At 36.8% G+C, this 19,088-nt stretch overlaps 1 pseudogene across 1 annotated transcript in view; it reads right to left on the bottom strand.

Moving 5' to 3' along the window:
• LOC306875500 (poly(rC)-binding protein 4-like) overlaps positions 1–19,088 on the bottom strand; it is a 90,465-nt pseudogene that overhangs the window by 10,622 nt on the left and 60,755 nt on the right. Inside the window, exons 4-9 of the transcript in view lie at positions 15,477–15,509; positions 12,372–12,488; positions 7,111–7,242; positions 5,879–6,008; positions 4,612–4,686; positions 2,300–2,371 (exon numbers count right to left, since the gene is read on the bottom strand). The product of the transcript in view is annotated as a poly(rC)-binding protein 4-like (transcript). The remainder of the gene's footprint in view (positions 1–2,299; positions 2,372–4,611; positions 4,687–5,878; positions 6,009–7,110; positions 7,243–12,371; positions 12,489–15,476; positions 15,510–19,088) is intronic.

Raw genomic sequence — 19,088 nt, 5'->3', positions numbered from 1 at the left:
AAACAGCTTTGTGTGAGCGAAGACCACAATATAAGTTCAAACTTGACAATGCGTCTGGATGTGTCATTTGAATGCAAATTAGATTTGAGAGCCGAGGAGAAGGTCGGCATGAAATAAAAATTCACTGCATCTTTTTTTCCAAATGCATGTTCACATTTTGATCTGTATTGACTTTGTAATGTTTAAATCAAAGTTTCTTCTTTGGTGATGTATGGAGGACATCTCCAATCATTTAGTCCACCTAAACCTGCATATCCAAGTTTGTGTTCATCTGCCTCCACTTTTGCATCCAACACCCACATCTCAACATCCAAAAAAACAACTGATGCAAAGAATCAGTTGTGTGCACTACATTTTTTTTGTCCGATAATTTGTTTAACTTGGATTCACATCAGAATACAAACGACATGACACGACATGACTCTCATTGCTTCGCAACTGATTATTGGTGACTTAAATTTTGGTCTATTTCTGACTTCACAAGATTTGGAATATAGCGCGTTAAGTCATATGGGCCTCTTTAATGGCAATTTATTTCTGGAGTCTGATAGCCCTCGAAAAGGAGGGCTAGTTAGGAGCAAAATGAGGGTGAGAAAATAAACTGGAATTTCATTTGGTTGAACTATTACTTGGTTGCAAAAGCTTGGATAGATACGTGTGCCTACCGGGTAAGGACTTAAGGTAGCAAAAAGAAGGCGGAGCTTTTATCATTTCAGTCATTTCCATGTTATTTCTTTCCTTCCTGTTCTCTGAGCTCAAAATGCTCGTAAATAATGTAGAAAAGCATTAATTGCCTGGCTGAGCCACTTAACGCTGTGTAATCCTTATGCACACACACACATACGTGGTGCCTTCATTAGCGAGAGCCGTGGTGATGTTGTCAGTCCCCTGTCTCCTGGCAGACAGCATTTATCGCCACTCTTTAAGAGAATGTCAGTGCTCTGGCCTGACACCTCGTCCTTACAGCTCTCGAGGTAGAGTGTGTGTATTGGAAGGTCACATGGTTCCCCTTTTTAGCCTTCACATCAGCATTAGTTAGAGGTGGCTGACACTTAAAGGAACAGTTCACCCAAAAAAGAACATTCTGTCATCATTAATTCACTCTCAAAACACAGGATGATTTCAGTAATATTCATGCGGTTGTTTTTTCATACATGAAAGCAGGCAGTGGCCAGGGAATGTCAATCTCAAAAAAGGCCATAAATTTAGTCCATAAAACTTCTAAAGTCATAAAACAGTTTTGTATGAGGAACGGACCATCATTTTGTAATGTTTGCACTCCACCATACCCCTTTATCAGACCTGGAATATTATACGAGTCATGCCAGCAAACAGTGACAACAAATGCCACCGGTCCGCACGTCTCATAAATGAACCAAAGTTTGAGTGCAAATGTGCACTTATGTAAATACAATCAGCTTAGACATTCTGCTAAACATCTCCTGGATTTCGCAGAAAAACTGTTCCTGTTAATCTTCATAGTAAAACTTGCACATTTAGACTGATAACAGTCTGCCCAGAAGACCTGAACATTAAAGAGAGAGATTATCAGCCATTCACGCCATCATAGTACCCTCAAATGAACTTCCCACAGCAACAGAGTATCCTGTATCTAAAACATCCAGAATAAATGTTTCTCACAGCAACATCAGTGATTAGCACCTCATACTGTTAAAGAACAGTGATATTTTTTTCCACCAAAGCTAAGCTGTTTGCAAACTTAGAGAGTATGATGAAAAATCAACTTAAATTTTGGTCAGTTCCTCAAAAAAAAAAAAAAATGCATACATTTCATAATATGTTGCGCATTTATTTTTATTTGTGTTTTTTGAGCATGATTGTATGTGAGCTACATGAAAACATAGAAAAGTAAATGTTTTGGGGTAAAAATAGAAAATCTTTATAGCTAAATCTTTTAAAATGTTGTAAATATGTTAGGACCAAAGCCACGGCCTTGGGGGACGCCCTATATTTAATACCAGTGAAGTTTATACAAATATACAAAATCAAGTCAAATCTCAGTTCTCAGCAAAAATCTATACAATTGCAGTGGATCGATAGTAAAGCCATGCCTGAACTGAATGTCAAGTGGAAAAACAATCTCATGTCTAAAAACAGTAATTGCTGTATAGTCTCGCTCCCTTGCTCAAGTGGGGAGGACACTGGCTGCAACATGCGGCAGGAGGAATGATAGAGGGGAACAGAATTCCCATCTCCATGCAGGGGCGAAAGAGGCAAATAAAGAAAGAGTGGGAAGCTTGGCTCCCTATATTATCCTTCATGGATAAATGATACTCACTTGTTGCAGATCCAGCCCTCCCTGAGCCACTGAGAAAAGCGGGTGAGACGCAAACTCTGATGTTTCGAAAACCTTAAAAAGGCAAATAGGGGACAGAGACACAAACCAAGGCTTCATTCACATGTCATTAGTCTTACGAATATACATATTTTGCATGTACATTAGCATCAATTTTGCTATCATTACCATTAGGCGTGATTTGAATACAGACAGAAAAGCGTTAATGAACAAAAAAAGATGAAGCAATGAACATTAATTTCATTATTAGACATTAATCTTACTCATCGTGACAGACAGGTAAATATATCAAACAGACGATGCATCGTAAGTGCACACGTCAAAGTTTCTGCCAGTCCGATTAATTACACCATTGGCGAATGACTTCACAGCACTTTTAATGGTGAGGAATATTCATGAGCCTGATTGATCTTAATGCTACTGTTATTCATGCATAGGAGTGTTGATAACGAATAGCTGTGTCAACATGAATAAACATAACGGCCTCTCCTACTCTCTTCTGGAGACATGTTAGAGAATTATGTGAAGCGATTAAAGGCACAAACGATAGATTAAAGAGTGAAACAATAGACCTTAGTCAGGATAGACGGCATAGCTCATTTAATGGGGACGAAAACAAGGCTGTGAAGGATGGAAGCACAGTTTGTTCAAAGGCCATTAAATCCGACAATTTAAGTAAGAATGGTTTTGCGAACAAATTTAGTCGAAGCACTGAAAATATATCTTCTGACAAAACTGGGACTCGGAACGCTTTTTACACATAAATTTGTTCAGCTTGTGTTTCAGGTTTTGAATATACTTCCATTCCTGAATCCCATTTTCTTTTGTGCCAAATTAAACATGCCATTCACACTGAATAAGCTCTATTGAGGCTGTAAGAATTTCTCGCAATATGATATTAGCTGCATGACAGATTTATAACAGTGTAACCTAATAAATGGAACTAAACTTTAGATGTATTTATTCATGTTTGCACTACTTTGTTTGCATGACTTCAGTCCATGACATTAATGAGAAGACAACAAGCAAGCTTAGAAATATTTCATAAACACAGACTGTCCCAACCAACACCCTTCATTGATGGACATACGCGTTTTATTAAAGCAAATAGAGGCAGCATGCTGTTAGCTGTGAGGCGTTTTATGAAACTCTACAATATTAAGTCAACTGAATATTAAGTATTTTCAGTGCGCACAGCATATTTGGTGGTGGGGTTTGTGTTTTTGGTGATGTTAATTGGATCTGCTTGATCCCAGCACTAATTAAGAGGGTTATATTAGAGACAGTTAAACCTTGTCCACACAGGCATCTTTTTTTCTTTTTGGTGTATACAAACACTATTTCTAAACTGATCTCAAAAAATAAACCTGATTTAAATACATTCATACTTTAAAATACTTGCATTCGTACAGTTAAACACTAGCTCTATGGTGAGAAGCCATAATAGACATCCACAATGACAACTTGCTAATGTTGTAAAAGAAACAACTCTCTTGGCATCATGATGACACCTACGTCACGACTGTCACAATCGATGTAGCTGTACCAGACATTGACTATAATGGATTCCAATTTCATTCCTTGCAAAATGTCACTTTGGTCAGCCAGTCCTGAAGACTGGATTTGAAAAGCAAATCAGATTTGTGTGCAGTGTGAACAAGGCCTTGAAGGAATATAGTTCGCCGAAAAATGAAATTCTGTCACTATTTGACTTGGAATATAATAGACTATTTGTGGACTACTTTTGTGATTGTTTTGTCATTTTGTTGCTTGACAACTCATTCACTTTCATCATTTTAAAAAGAGTGGCCATGCTATGCCAAATTTCCCCAGAAGGAAAAAGTAATACAGGTTTAAAACTATGGAGAGTACATTATTCAAAAAAGGTGTTTTTTTTTTTTTTAACTATTCCTTTAACACTTAAAGGTGCACTATGGAATATTTGGTTCTTAGTTACTTGCAGAGGTACACCCTATCTAAAAAAAAGTCTTCTCATTGAAATCAACTGTTTTAAAATAAACAATCGTACAAATGTCTATGGATGTGACAAATTGACATTTCCTGCGAAACCTCATCCGACACCTCAAATTGTTGGTTAGTATTATTAGAAGACCAGAATTGGTGCAAGACAAGGAGACAGATTCAGAAACTTTTTTTTTTTGTACTTTCTCAATAATTGATTTTTGTTCATTTGTAATGCACCTTTAAGTGTTATGGATTTTAAAAGAAAAGTAGGACGCTTAGTATTGTTGATGAAACAACCATATGTTTTGCCATTTTGGTGTGTATTTTACCTGATTTCCAGCAAGGAGCATTGCACCTGGAGCAGGAGTGGGGCGGTACGGAATTGTAGCACCCTTTGGAGGAGACTGCAAACATACAACAATTATTAATTTTAACTCAGAACTTTACGGATTCACCCTCAATATTAAACTTTGACTATCATTCTCGGCTCATTCGGCAATAGCGCTGAAACATCTAGAACAAATCAAGGTTTCTCTTACCTAAGGCATAGTCATTTAGTGACTGGAAATGCTGACACGGTGCACAAATGCAACATTTATCGATTGGCTCTTCATCGGATCACTTAAAACATACCATTATCCTCTCACAGGAAGTCATTTGGCCAAATTATTTCAGAATGCTATTAATGCTTGCTCTTGATATCCTCAAATGGAAAGCTTGCAATGCTGAAAATGTGCCCTGAGCATGTTTTCTTTGAGTAGAAGCACAAGTCTGTTGTTCAGACCTACATTTTAACTTCAAAAGAATAAAATGCATTTACAAAATGACTCTGAAATCACTCTTGGCCTTTTAGTCCAAGACAAGGTGTCATCTGGGCCTGAAGGGCATCTTTTATAAAATAAAACACAAGTACGCCGATAACTGACTGTACCTGCTCATATATAATTCGATTAAGAGGTCAGTATAAGGCCAAACTGATGAAAACCCAGTGAAGCGCATCCCCCACAATTGCTCAACCAAACAAAAAGAATCTTTTTAAATATTCATTGGGTGACTTTGCATAATTTGCATCCTGGAGCAGTCAGACAGCTGAGGATTCCTAAAATAGGCAGTGTAGCCGTCAACAACCTGCCCCTCACCCAGTCCATTAAAAATTAAACAGATTGAGCAGTACGCATTCAGCACAATCCCAATGAATAAAAAGTACAAACTCTTTTTCTCAACCATTTATGTGCAAAGAAACCCATTTGATAGCAAATGCATTTCACGCTGTGTGAGAGCTGAGAGACCACATTCACTAATCATTACTGTAATGATTTTTAACATGCAGTTAGTTAGATCAAGTATCTTTGGAAAAAGTATTTGACATCCAAAAAGCAATAAAAATATATTTTTAGGCTCCAGAAATTTATCATATCCGTTTATCAATGCCACTAAAGCTAAACCAGTATGCGGTCTTTGAAGCACAGAAGCCTTTGCAGTCTTGCAGATTAGGAATATCACACAATAGTCATCCACAACAGTTTTTCAAGGCCAATGCATGCATAAAAAGCTTGTGTTAATGAAGCCAAATGGATTTGCTCTGAGTCAAATTACCTCCAGTATTACAGTGCAGATGAGCTTGACACACTGGATGATGGCATCCTGACTGCCAGATATCGTCACACCCCCTCTCTGTGGAGTTAGGCAGAAGATCTCCTGCCACCTGTACCTGAGCCCCTGTTTTCTGCCAAACCAAGAAAGAACAGATCATTAGTACACTGTTTTACATAGGTCAGATCTGTCCAATCCTGCTCCTGGAGAGCCAGCTTCATGCAGAGTTTAGCTCCCACACACCTGTCTGACAGGTGAGACCTTGAATAGCATGTTTAGGTTGAGGTGTATTTATTTAGGGTTGGAGTTCGGTAAGAACTTGATCCTTCAAAAGCAGGATTGGGCACACCTGAACTAGGTAAAGGAAAATGAAGACTAACCCAAACCTTAAAGGGATAGTTCATCCAAAAATTTAAATTCTGTCATTAATTACTGACTCTCATGTCGTTTCAAACCCATACGACCTTTGTTCATCTTCGTAACACAAATTAAGATATTTATGATGAAAAATAGAGCTTTCTGACCCTACATAGACAGCAACACTACTACGATTTTCAAGGCCCAGAAAGGTAGTAAAGACATTGTTAAAATAGTTCATGTGACATCATTGGTTGAACCTTAATTTTATAAAGCTATCAGAATACTTTTTGTGCACAAAGAAAGCAAAAATGCAGCTTTACTGGAATTAGATATTTCTCTTTGAAAATGTCTCCAAACTGTTTGCCAGATTTAGATAATGTCTAGCAATTTCCCCCTTAAGTATTGCTAGGTTAAAACCACCAAATACACATACATTTATAATCAAAACCATTGTGGAAAAACACTTGAGTCCAAGAGTTGCTTAAACAAACCCCATGAAGCAAGAGGGTAGGACTAATACATTGAGATGCACTGTTTACTTGGTGCTGCTAACTTGAAAGCCCCCGACAATACACCAAACATACCCCGTTTCAGAACTAACTTGCTTTGATTAGCTTAACGCACTTGATATTCCCCCAACTCCAACAACCTTCCCCCCACACCCCCTGCAACAGCATTACGAAACACTCCAAATTTAGCATGACAGACCATTCACCATTACCTCATACCATCTTGACAGCCCAGAAACCATAAATGTAAAATAAATGGGCTTTTACTGGCATCCAAACCCATGAAATATGCAAGGGAGCAAGCAGTCCTAACATGGACGTCCTGGGGAGGAGAAAAGAAAGATAGGAATATGGAAAAGCACTCACCTCTCTGATCTCTTTGATTTTGGAGCCGCCCTTGCCTATGAGGGAACCGCACTGGCTGGCTGGGATGACCAGCCGCAGCGTGACTGGAGGCTTACTGGTGACTGTGCCATTCGCCACAAGAACAGCCAAGTCCTTGAGGACCAAACACAGAATGGATGACGTGTTAACTGAAAATTGTGCTGTGGCTTTTATGGCATCTTTCAAAAGAGTAAGGATTTTGATTCAGAGTTGTTTGGAACCATGCTTAAAGATCTGGTCTGGTAAGTAGAACGTTTTAGGATTGAACCTTCAAGCACTGATCCATCACTATTGTACCCTTGAGCAAGTGAATGAACCCCAGGTTACCCCCGGAGGGAATTGGCCCTATTATATCCTCATGCTACCAAGACTACTACTTCTAGCTTAACCTGGATTTTCTAGAGGGAATCAACAACTCGGACCTTTCCAAACACGAAATGAGTGCTGTCACCTCTTTCCATATTTTGCTGTAAACGAGCAAAAGTAAAAAAAAAAAAAAAAAAACACCGGTTATTTATTACCTGATTCATGTAAGAGATCAGAGGCTTGGGTGTAAACAAGGAACAGCATTGCTCAACAAGATTTGAGGCATGCCGTGACTTAATCTGGAGACTCCCCTTTGAAGGATGTCCTCATAATTCACAAGGATTGTTAACGTACCTTCTTTGTTCCAAGGTTTGAAAATGCCATTGTGCACCAATGACCCTTCGTGGCTTTTGATTGCAATCTGATTAAATGTCCACTTTAATCAATCTCCCTATTCAGAGTTTGCAGATCGATGTTCCCCACTATCAAAAGGTTATAGCTGACTGAACACTGTTGCAGCGCCGTCGAAGACACCAATTGATTTTTATGACCAAATTAAACGATATTTACCCTCCTGTCATCCGCACTTGTCTCTATCAAGAGGTGACATGCATTCGCAAGGTGCAAAAACAAAACCCTAATAAAAAAGCACATCTTGGCTTTTCAGAAATTTCTTACGGTTATTGTTTAGAGCTATCCCTTTAAATCGAGGACAACTAGCGTTCCACTCTCATATTCCTGCCACTACAAGAAATCAGCTTCAGTGTCCATTATTCACCCAGTGTAGTTTCCAAGGCTTTCTCTTTAATTAAAGCAGGTAATAAATATCAGCCCGAATCATGGCCCACCACTGCTGCAATCAATTAGGGGGGAGCAGGAATCTTGCCGGGTTTGAAATGTAAATAGCATATGCTGTCTCTCTGCCCATCAACCCAGACCTCACCTACGTGAGTCGAATGAATACGCCTCAATTGGCGTCTTGGAAAGCAGAACTAGTGAGTCTTTTTCTTCTCTGTTTAGTATTTCTATCAGCGCTAGAGGTTTGGAGATGCTGTTGTTGTGTTCTTTCAATATCTCGCCCCGAAACCTCCAGAGAACGAAGGGGAGGTGGAAAAAAAGAAAACTGTGCATCTTTTCTTGCCGATGCTGAGGAAAAGAATTTCCAAATGTCTGACTGAAATTATATTCTCTATTTCTTTCTGATTCCAGTGCCTCTTTGTGGCCCTCTGCAGTCTTTTCTCAGTGGAATTAGGAGTGATATTAATATGCCTCATTCATAATAATGGTGACTAAAGGATGTCCACTCCCCTGATTCATTCTTGATGTAGGACATCACACAAAGCCTTCACCCCTCATCCCTCTCGTCTCATTTAACAACCATCCTGGATAATAAAATATCAATTTACATTACTCTCAGCAGATCGTCTTATTTGCATATTAGCTGTTGAGTAAGGGGGTCCTGGCTCAGAATTTATGACAATTTGTAAAGGCTCTTGATCTGATGGAATTAAGGAGCAGTTTAAAAGCTGCAATCTAAAGCATATGCAACAACAACTCGGGGTTGACAACATGCGGGTGAAGTCAAAAACAATTTCTGAAGCAAAGCAAGATTCAAGTGCCTTCTGTTGTTCTAGTACCATGAATAAACAGCAACAATACAACATTCTATATGTTTTTTTTTTTTTTTTTCTGTTTTATGTGGATATTACGGTGGCCGAGAGAGCTCAACGCGCTGCAACTTCAGAAAACACATGCAAATAGAAAAAAACACCAGCAAATCAAGAAAACATCATCATTTTGACAGCACATGCGCTGCAAATCCTCACAACACATGCAAATTAAGAAACGATAATGCATTAGATTAAATATTCTAATGTAAATAATATAGGTTTGACAGAAAATACTTTCCTGCTTAAATTTCTTGTTTAAATTTTTTGTAATTTCTTGGTAATTACATGTTTGTGAAATGTACCATAAATTTAATTATCTTGTAATAATAAAAATTCTATCATGGCAGATTTCTGGTGTGAATGCATTTAGTTTTATATTTATTATTTTTAATATTTATGCTTAATATTTAAACAGGGTTCTGTTACTGATAAAAAAATAAATAATAATAATAAAAATAGTAGTTAGTAACGTAATCCAATAATTACACATTTTAGACTACTTTTTAATTACTTTTATATTTGTTTGTCAAATTGATTTAAATAGGATAATCTTATACCATATTGATATGAAATACAAAGAGTAAGAAATATACTATATATTTCATTTGTTGTTATTACATGAAGTGCATTAAACATTATATTACATCAAGATATCCTCAACTAAGTTTTGGAACAGCAAGGGGTTCAAGGGTTTAATGAAAAGCTGATAATAAATTAGATCAAAAAAATGTAAAATTAAAATAAATGTTAAAATAACATCATCGATTAAAATAAACCATTTACTAAAAAAAATATATATATATTTCATTTGTGTACCTGCATGTCATGTGAACATTAACCAACATCAGAGAACCGTGAACATGCAAATGTGATATTTAATTATTAAAATATGTATTTATAAATCTCAGGGGTACTTCAAGTAAATATATTAGGTGAAAGGTTTTGCTAACAAAAAAAGTCTGGCAATGCCTAAATTACATGGAAATAAGAAATAACGTGAATTTGTGCAATATTAACATTCAGTTTTACATTCAAATGTTTGCACATAAAACCATGTGGAATTGTTAGTGAGTAAGACTTAGTGTCTCATGGCATTACTTGTGAGTTTTTAGCTTTAAAAACCGAGATTCTGTTCTTTTCTAGTCTAGACTTTCACAGTCTTCTCCCTATGCTCTGAAATTCTTTGTCTATTCATATATCATCCGAAACTCTGAAACATGGCTTTTAGATGTCCTCCATGTTCTCAGCTGACTGAAAGAGCAGGCAAAAACATTCTGGATCAAAGCCGGCCCAGACCTCAATAGAGTTCCTTGTAAAATTCAACCAGTAATGCTCATCATATGCTCGGCATAAACGAACCCCGCCACCACCTCAGGGGTTTCTATGGTGACTCTTCAGTTATGGGTACGGAAACAGGCTTGTGTGGAGGACAGGGAGATTCAACAGATGTTTAATGAATGGCACCCTGCCTGCTATGAAAGGATATCAAATACATAATAGATTTAGCAGGAGTGAGAAGATTCATTATTAGTTGGTGGGTGTAGAGCTGACATGCTGCAGGCAGACATACACACCTCATTGACTGGCAGTTATATAACTCTACTGATGCCATTAATAAAAATACGGACATGGGACGCGTACGTATGTATGTTTCTATAAATGACTGGGTATTTACATTTGGCTGCTTATGCATTTGCTTTCAACTTTTTTTTGTCATTTCCTCCCAGTTAACTAAGCTAAAGAGTGCTATTGCTCGGAAATGCAGATTCCAACCTCAGACCATTGGTTGAGTTAATGTTGCTCTCAAGCGAGAAAGTATTTGAAATACATGACACACATCAGCCTCAAAAGTCTCACTTTTTTCAGAGAGCTGTTTGTCTCTTTTCAGCAATCGTTCACTGGCATCAGCAAGGGAATGTAACGTGCAGGGGCTCAAATTATATTTCTGAGGTTATCCTACAACAGATAGGCACCCCACTGCGAAGGGACCGACTGACGATATATAAAAACTACCCACGACTCTTTCATCCAGCTGTTCTTACAAACCATGTCTCAAAATTGCTGAAATTCAAACATGCAAAGTTAAAGGGTGTTCATCCTGACAGCTTTATCTCTGCAAATCGTCTGGAAACCATTCAGCTTCTGCACAAGTCAGTTATCTGCAGACTGTTGACGATGCAATACATTTAAAAAGGTTTTGAATAGCATTATTCATTGGTGTAATTATTCAAGTAATTATTCATTGGTATCATCAAATTGGTATATCAATTTGTTCTCTGTTATTAAAAAAAAGGCACAATAAGACTATAGGAACATGTTTTAATGAAAATAAAAAATTGCTGAAAATTCTCACTCTCAGGCTATCCAAGATGTAGATGAGTTTGTTGGTTCATACGAATAGATTTGGAGAAATTTAGCATTGCATCACTCATCAATGGATCCTCTGCAGTGAATGGGTGCCGTCAAATTATCGAAATGACATTAGATATATATATATATATATATATTTTTTTTTTTTTACAAAAATTGCAAGTTCGTAATAAAACGTAATGCCAAAATAGTCACCTCACATCAAAATCCACCACATATTTGTTTAGAAATCTTTCAGACTGTTTTCGCCTGTAAACAGTTCTTGATCTGTGCATTTTTGTCTCCTTATTTTTTCTGGAAGCAATGGGTTGAACTTAAAAACAATGGATTTGTCAGTTGACAAGATGCTAATTGATGGACTGAAGTGGTGTGGATAACTTGTGGATTATTGTGATGTATTCATTATGTGTTTGGACTCTCATTTTGACGGCACCCATTCACTGCAGAGGATCCATTGGTGAGCAAGTTCATTAGTGCTGCATTTCTCCAAATCTGATGAAGAAACAAACTTATCAACATCTTGGATGGCCAGAGAGTGAGTAAATTTTCAGCAAATTTAAATTTTTAGGTGAACTGTTTCTTTAAGAAGCTTTCACTTTGTCACTGCAAATTGACCGTAATTCATTCAGTTTTGACAAACATCAGTTATTTGCACAGACTGTTGACGATGTGACAAATTTGAGTAGATTTAACAGCATTAAGTAATTATTCATAGGTATAAGCATTTTTTTAAATCCATTTTCCATTATTTTCTTAAATAATAAGGTCAGTTTGACGGTTTGTTTTTTTATGGGACTGTTTCTCTAACATCGGCGCAATAACATGCATGTTTTTATTATATTTTATGCTTATTGCTCAGCGTGCTTGTGTATGTACGAGTGGTTTTCCTGTACTTACCTCCTCAAGTTTGATTGTGATCATAGTGAAGGCTCTAAACACACACTCTGTGGCACCCGTGATGGTGATGATTCTCTCCGGGCATGAGCCTTCTGAGATATTGATACGTGCACTGCTCTGTAAGGATGGAAAAAATAAAGGAAAAGTAAATGGATGGAAGGTTGATGAAGAGAAAGAGGGAAAAACTGAATAAATAAACAAAATATTATGCATTTTCACTAGTGATGGGCGATACCACTTATTTTATTTTCCATCCGATACCGATATTTTTAAGCCCAGTATCGTCGATATCGATACCGATACCGATACCTTGACTAAACTGATCTTTTAAATGATTCAAAAAATATAATCAGTAATTATACTCACTTAATATTAGATGGGGTTTTTTTAACATTTCATAGGCTTTTTTTTTTTGTTTACTCTCAGAAATAAAATAAATTGTATTTCAGCCCTTTACTGGGGCAGTAACCTCAAAGGTGCGCCTACCCTAAAAGGGAGCATATTAGTACCATACAAGTATGCATGCTTTAAGGGTAAATAACAAATGTGCACCTTTGAGGGTACCTCATGAAAAATAAACATTGTGTTCCATAAGTACTAAAATTATTATTTTTATGATAAATTTGTGGTTACTGCAGTTTTACTACAAATACTGTGGTAAACTGTGGTTACTGTAATAAAACCATGGTTAATTTTTGTAAAAGGCTCCCAGGCTGCTCTACTTCTAAAGGTGAAACTTTAGCATATTTTTTTATTAACAGCAATTACAGAACCTAACACAATCCTTTTGAACTTTTAACAACCAGTTTAAATAAATTTACTTGCACAAACTAGCCTATTTAAAATAAATATTACATAAACCAAGTTTGGGGTTAGTAAGATTTTGTAATATTTTTTAAATAAACATCATGCTCACCAAGGTTGCACTTATTTGAACAAAAATACAGTAAAAAGAGCAATATTGTGAAATATAACCATAACCATTAAAATGACTATTTTCTATTTTAATATATTTTAAAATGTAATTTAAAATGCCTTTGTGATCAAAGCTGAATTTTCAGCATCATTACTCCAGTGTTCAGTGTCACATGATCCTTCAGAAATAATTATCATTTGCTGCTCAAGAAACATTTCTGATTATTGCTGCTTCATATTTGTGTGGAAACCGTGATGCATTTTTCAGAATTAATTTTATACATAGTAACAATGATATGTAATGTAATGATGTGGCAATGTTTTATAAAGATCTACTTATGCTTCTGATGCTTTTGGGAAACGTAACTTAGCTCTATTTGAACAAACACTGTGACTGAGCCATGAGTCACGCTGTCTGTGATTGATTGGTTTTGTCTTTCAGCATTTGCGTTCCGATCGAGCAGGAGAAATCACTCTAACACAATTAGACTAACACTTAAAAGCTTATTTATGCACAGAATGTCTTAATGAAATTAGTGGTTTAAAAAAATGCACTTTAGAATCGATATTTTTATGTGAGGATCGATCCTTTCGATACAACATCAGTATCGAAAGTATCGATACTTTAGGATCGATCCGCCCATCACTAATTTTCACTAGTAGTAGTTGTGCTCAAATGCATAGGAAAGTTGTGGCCTTGCTTTTTTATTGTATTTCAACCTCAGAAATGAAATATGCTGGAGGTGTGTGTGCATCTTTAGGCACATAAATGAATAAAAATGTATTTTCTTTCTACATCAGGTAGGAAGCCAGCAGTATTTGAATCACCGTTTGTTTTGTTTTTTTTTTACTCTAAATTGGCAAAAACAACTTAATCCATAATGAAGGCTGACAAGGCACCGCAACAACAACAACAACGTTTTAGTTACGGTATTCTGCATTGTAAAAAAAAATGATATACCACAAGACATTTCTATACAGACAGGATTAGATTTCTCAGAGGATGCTCAAGAAAATAGTAGGCAATTTGTTGTATATTTTTTAACCTAGGTTGTGCAATAATAACACATGTTCGATTCGGATGGGATTCAAATCACAACGTACGTCTGTAAAACACAAATTTACCTGACCTCCTCAGGGAAACTAGTTCCACCCGCATAGGCCTTATGTTAGGTGTGCGTATCGTGTGGGTTCTGTCCACATGTGTGGATCTCTCCAGCAGAGATCTGGACTGAGCTGCATGATTCATTGTCCTGCAGTGCTCTGACTGTCAGCTTCATTTAAACTGATCTCTCTATCAATCATGCATGCAAATGCAAGTGAGCAAATGCAAGTGAGAATTCTTCAAAATATCTCTTTTTAAGTTCCACACAAGAAAGTCGTATGGATATGGTATGACAGGGTAGTACATGATGACAGATTTTTATTTTTTCCCCAAGAAGAACTCTTTCTTGAAGCTCCTTTAGCACAGAACAACAGAAAAACATCCAGTGGCAATTTCGTCTGTTTATGACTCTATCGGGCCCAGGATTGACCCCTGTGGTGTCCCAACTAATGCAATAGAGAATGCCTCATGAGCAGGCTTGCGTTCACATTTGCCACCCCCCCAAACCATTAATTAGGTTGAAAAAACACAAATCTTTTTGACATTTTATGTTGTTAGGAAGCAAAATCCATTAGGTAGAAGTTCAGGCGAGCTAGAGAACTAGAGACAAGGAAGAATTTCTACTGATCATCAGTGTCAGAAAAATAATATATATATTTATTTATTCTCAGAGGGACACACTCACCCACTCCTGGTTTTTCTCCTTGGTAACCCACTTCAATCTTTATCCAGAATCTATTGTTATTAGCAACTACCTTGAAAATACCAACTCATTCATATCACACTAATGAATTGAGTCCACCACGTGCGCATCATGCGCCCTTGAGATGAAAGGCTTCATTTAAATATTCATGTCTTCTGCAGTCTTTCATCTTTAATGTGGCGGACATCAACTGTTTTGAGGATGTATGTGGGATGTAAGGGCGTTTCAGTGTCTTTTTTTTCCAGCATTAAACCACATTTATGTGTAAAAATCCATGTGGTGTAGCGCCGCACTAGCTTCAAAGGAATACCGTCTGTTCTGTGTGCATGATGCATGCTTTGGAGCTGAGAAAGACCATATTTATGAGTAGCAGGTAGCTTACCTCCTCTCGTATCCTTTTCACAGTCTCTCCTTTCTGTAGGGGAGAAAAAAAGATCATAAAACACTTATTGCATTTGTCTAGCGTTTGTTTGCATGATATGTTGTTTTCCCAGGGTGACTGTCTTTCGCAATGGCTTATAGCGGAGGATAAAGTGAGTTTGACTAGTTGAACAGATAGCTCAGATTAATATCAATTCTGCTTCGCTACACAGCAACATGGCATCTGCATGGATAGGCCTCAGGGGAACAGGTTTTCCAATCGAAGGCCCTGCAATTGGACTGACTAAGGAATCAATAATCCATGAATCACTTAGATAGCCTCAGATAGTGTCTCACTATCTCCAACACAGAAGCTAACGTGTGCGGCATAGTCATGACTGCAGATCCCGAGACCTGCTTTTGCACGCTTGACTGGAGTTTCATTGTCTTTAGAGGGGCTAAAAGGATGATTGGATATGTCATAACAGAGGTGAAGTGAGGCTTGGGTGGTTTTAATTTATCAGGGAAATTGACATTTCAGATGAGACATTTTCGAGACTACCCATCTCATATATCTAGCTTTAATACGAATAAAATTGTATGCCACAAAGTTCTTTAAAAAAAAATCAAACTATGATGCATGTAGCAGATGCTTATTAAATAACCTAAATATAACTTAACCAGTCCCTTTTAGAGTTGAATTCATATATAACTGAACAAAAACAAGGCTGCGAAAGAACAGAAGTACATTTCTATCATGACAACTCTTGGAGGCTTGGGAAATATTGCTGCTGCACATATAGCATATATGAATAACCCCCATATGTAGCATACATGAATTACCCCGTAGCAGATCTCTACAGGTGGAGCTGGGGATGGTGGAGGGTTTCTGAAGCATGCTGCAACTGCTGCAGCAAGCTCTAGCCAAGTATTTGAATGTTGAGAAGCCAGCTCATTGGCTGCTGATACGAAAAGAACCAATCAGCTGCACCATGTGATCATGTCATTATGTTAGATTGAGTTAGATCTATTGGAATGCACCATCTAGAGTTTCATGACAGAACTTTGGATTTTGTCAAAATATGTCATACTTGTGTGTTGATCATTCAGCCAATGAAAATATTTAACTAAATCATTTAATGACTGACAAAAATGTTTTGGGGTTTTGTTATTCATCAATGACAATGTTGGGATATTATAGTTAACTAACTAAATGTTATTTGAAATAAAATCAACATTAACTGAAACAAAATGCGTAAAAACTATTTAATTTCAGCTTGTTGCGAGAAAAACCTTTTTTTCATATTCTTTTAAATTAACTTGATCTACTAAAATTACTCAAAATAAAACTGAAATAAAAAAACCTATATAAAAATGATATATACTATATATAAATATATAGAGATGTTAAAAAACTAAACTAAAATTACAAAAACAACTAAATTACTAGAATGATTTATTATAATTACTCATATAAATCTATTAATAAAACCTATAATAGCATCCCAGTTATATTAATATCAAACTTCAAGCTTTTTGTAATTTTATTACTATTTTTTTGTCAGATAAATTCAGAATTGTAAAAAATTTTGACTACCAAAAAACTTAACTATGAATACAACAAAGAAAAATTTGTTTCCGTGCATGCCATTCATACACAACAATATTCACATATACATATTCACACAATAGCAATACATTATTTATAATTTACTGATTCTCCATAATTCTTTTTCATTGTTTAAATGTTCTGTGCATACCATTCATTAAAAAATAAAATAAATATATTATGAGTTTCAATTCATTGCAACAGTTTACGCAATAATGTTTCTTGAACAAAGAAATTTGTTCTGCTTGTGTTTTTATTAATGAAGCCCATTGAATGCTTGTACTTCCAGTCACTTCCGAGGCCTCATTTTAATTTATGTCAAATTAAACATTGCCCACTGTGGCTGAGCTCTCTTACTGCTTATAATTTACTATTCACCTTCTTTCCTTTCTCCCGAAGATGCATTACGAATAGTAATTGACTACTCTAGGCCGCCCCTCTCCATGAATATCTCCAGTGGAGATTTGTGATGGAGAACCACCAGTTCTGGTTAAAACTGGCCATTTAGTCTAGGACTGTGTTTAATCTATGTCTGTGAAACCAAGCCTTGGTTTATTGATTTCACAGTGGGGAGTTATACACCATAGGCCTTCATTCATTTACTATGCTTCAGAGAAAAAAACAAGAGAGGGAAAAAGAAGACAACAGAGGATGTCAAAACATAATTTAGCTGATCTTATACTGGAACGTGATTGAGCATTACATGATCATCATTCCATAAATGTCACCCAAAAGCCTTGGGACAGCTGTGTATGACTTCAGTCCTTGGTGAGAGAACATAATATTCAAATTAGCTTGATGAAAAATCTAACTGTGGCTTAAATTAATGCATCAAAAGGACGAAGGCTTTTTAACTATTTCTTTTTGATACAGCAATGTTACACTATGATTTAGGATCATTGCCAGTACTGGGAAGTACAGACAGAAACGTACTCTATGCAAGTATTTAAAATGCAGACACGAATGCCTGGCCAACAAACTGAAAGTGCACGTAACCCTAGAACTTAAGGGGGTGATAGAATTATCAACATGTTATGATTCAGATAGCTAGCTAATCATGTAGATAGTTTAACTAACTTAAGCAAACTTGCTCAACCAAATTCTCTGCAAACTGTTGCGTTGTCCTAATAGTAGTCAATCTGTAATCAAAGAATAAAATATATACGCTAGATATAGCACCCCTTGTGGCAATGCAAGAAACGCACAAACAGCTGCGTTTTTTTTTTTTTCTGCATTCCCAAAAGTGTCAGAACACAATATACAATTAAGTATATTGCATAGCAAGGAAAACTTGCATTCACATACTTGCGTATGTTTCAGGCACTACTTGTTGCAGTGGTTTCTTTTTATTGGTTGATGAGATCCCTGCTTCAGGAAATTCAGCGAAGTTTAGTCTTGATTTATTGTTTGGACCAGACCAGTTTTAACCAAAACAAAAAATGCAATCGAGTTAGTGTAGCAAGGAACATTTGTGGTAAATCGCGTTTCGGGCGGGAGGGGGTGGTGGGGGGTTGTGTCCCCCTCGGCAAAAATCGCGATCACGTTCCCCCCAGTAGAAATTGCTTTTTCCCCTGGGGGGGGGGGGTGATGGGCATAAAATGTTTTAATTGAACACACTATGAAATCAAGTTTGCGTTTGTGTTCACATATTCGAGTTGAGTAAGTTCCGGCACTACTTGTTGCAGCTAGGCTTTGTTTTTTATTATTCAATGAAATTACTACAACAGGAAGTGCAGCTAAACTTGTTCTTGACTTGTCGTTTGGATATTCTTCTGAAGATTCACTTTTAGGACACTGCAACAGTCTTCATTTTTCAATTATTTTTGTGCAAGACAAAAGAGTGAACTGTGTTTTCGTGAAGACGAATTTGCAGCAATGGAGCTCAGAGCGGTCTGTATCCATCTGTCTGGCTCTTGTCCTGAGGCCAAACTCTGGCAAAGGCCCAGAGACCTATTAGCAGGACAGTTCTGAAGAGAGCTTTGTGTCACACGAGATCTATTTGGAGCCAAGGAAATGCCAACAACT

Source organism: Barbus barbus (genome assembly GCF_936440315.1).
Source record: "Barbus barbus genome assembly, chromosome: 9".
Classification (NCBI taxonomy): Eukaryota; Metazoa; Chordata; class Actinopteri; order Cypriniformes; family Cyprinidae; genus Barbus; species Barbus barbus.
Note: the sequence above shows the minus strand (reverse complement) of the source record. Positions and strands in the feature narration are given on the sequence as shown.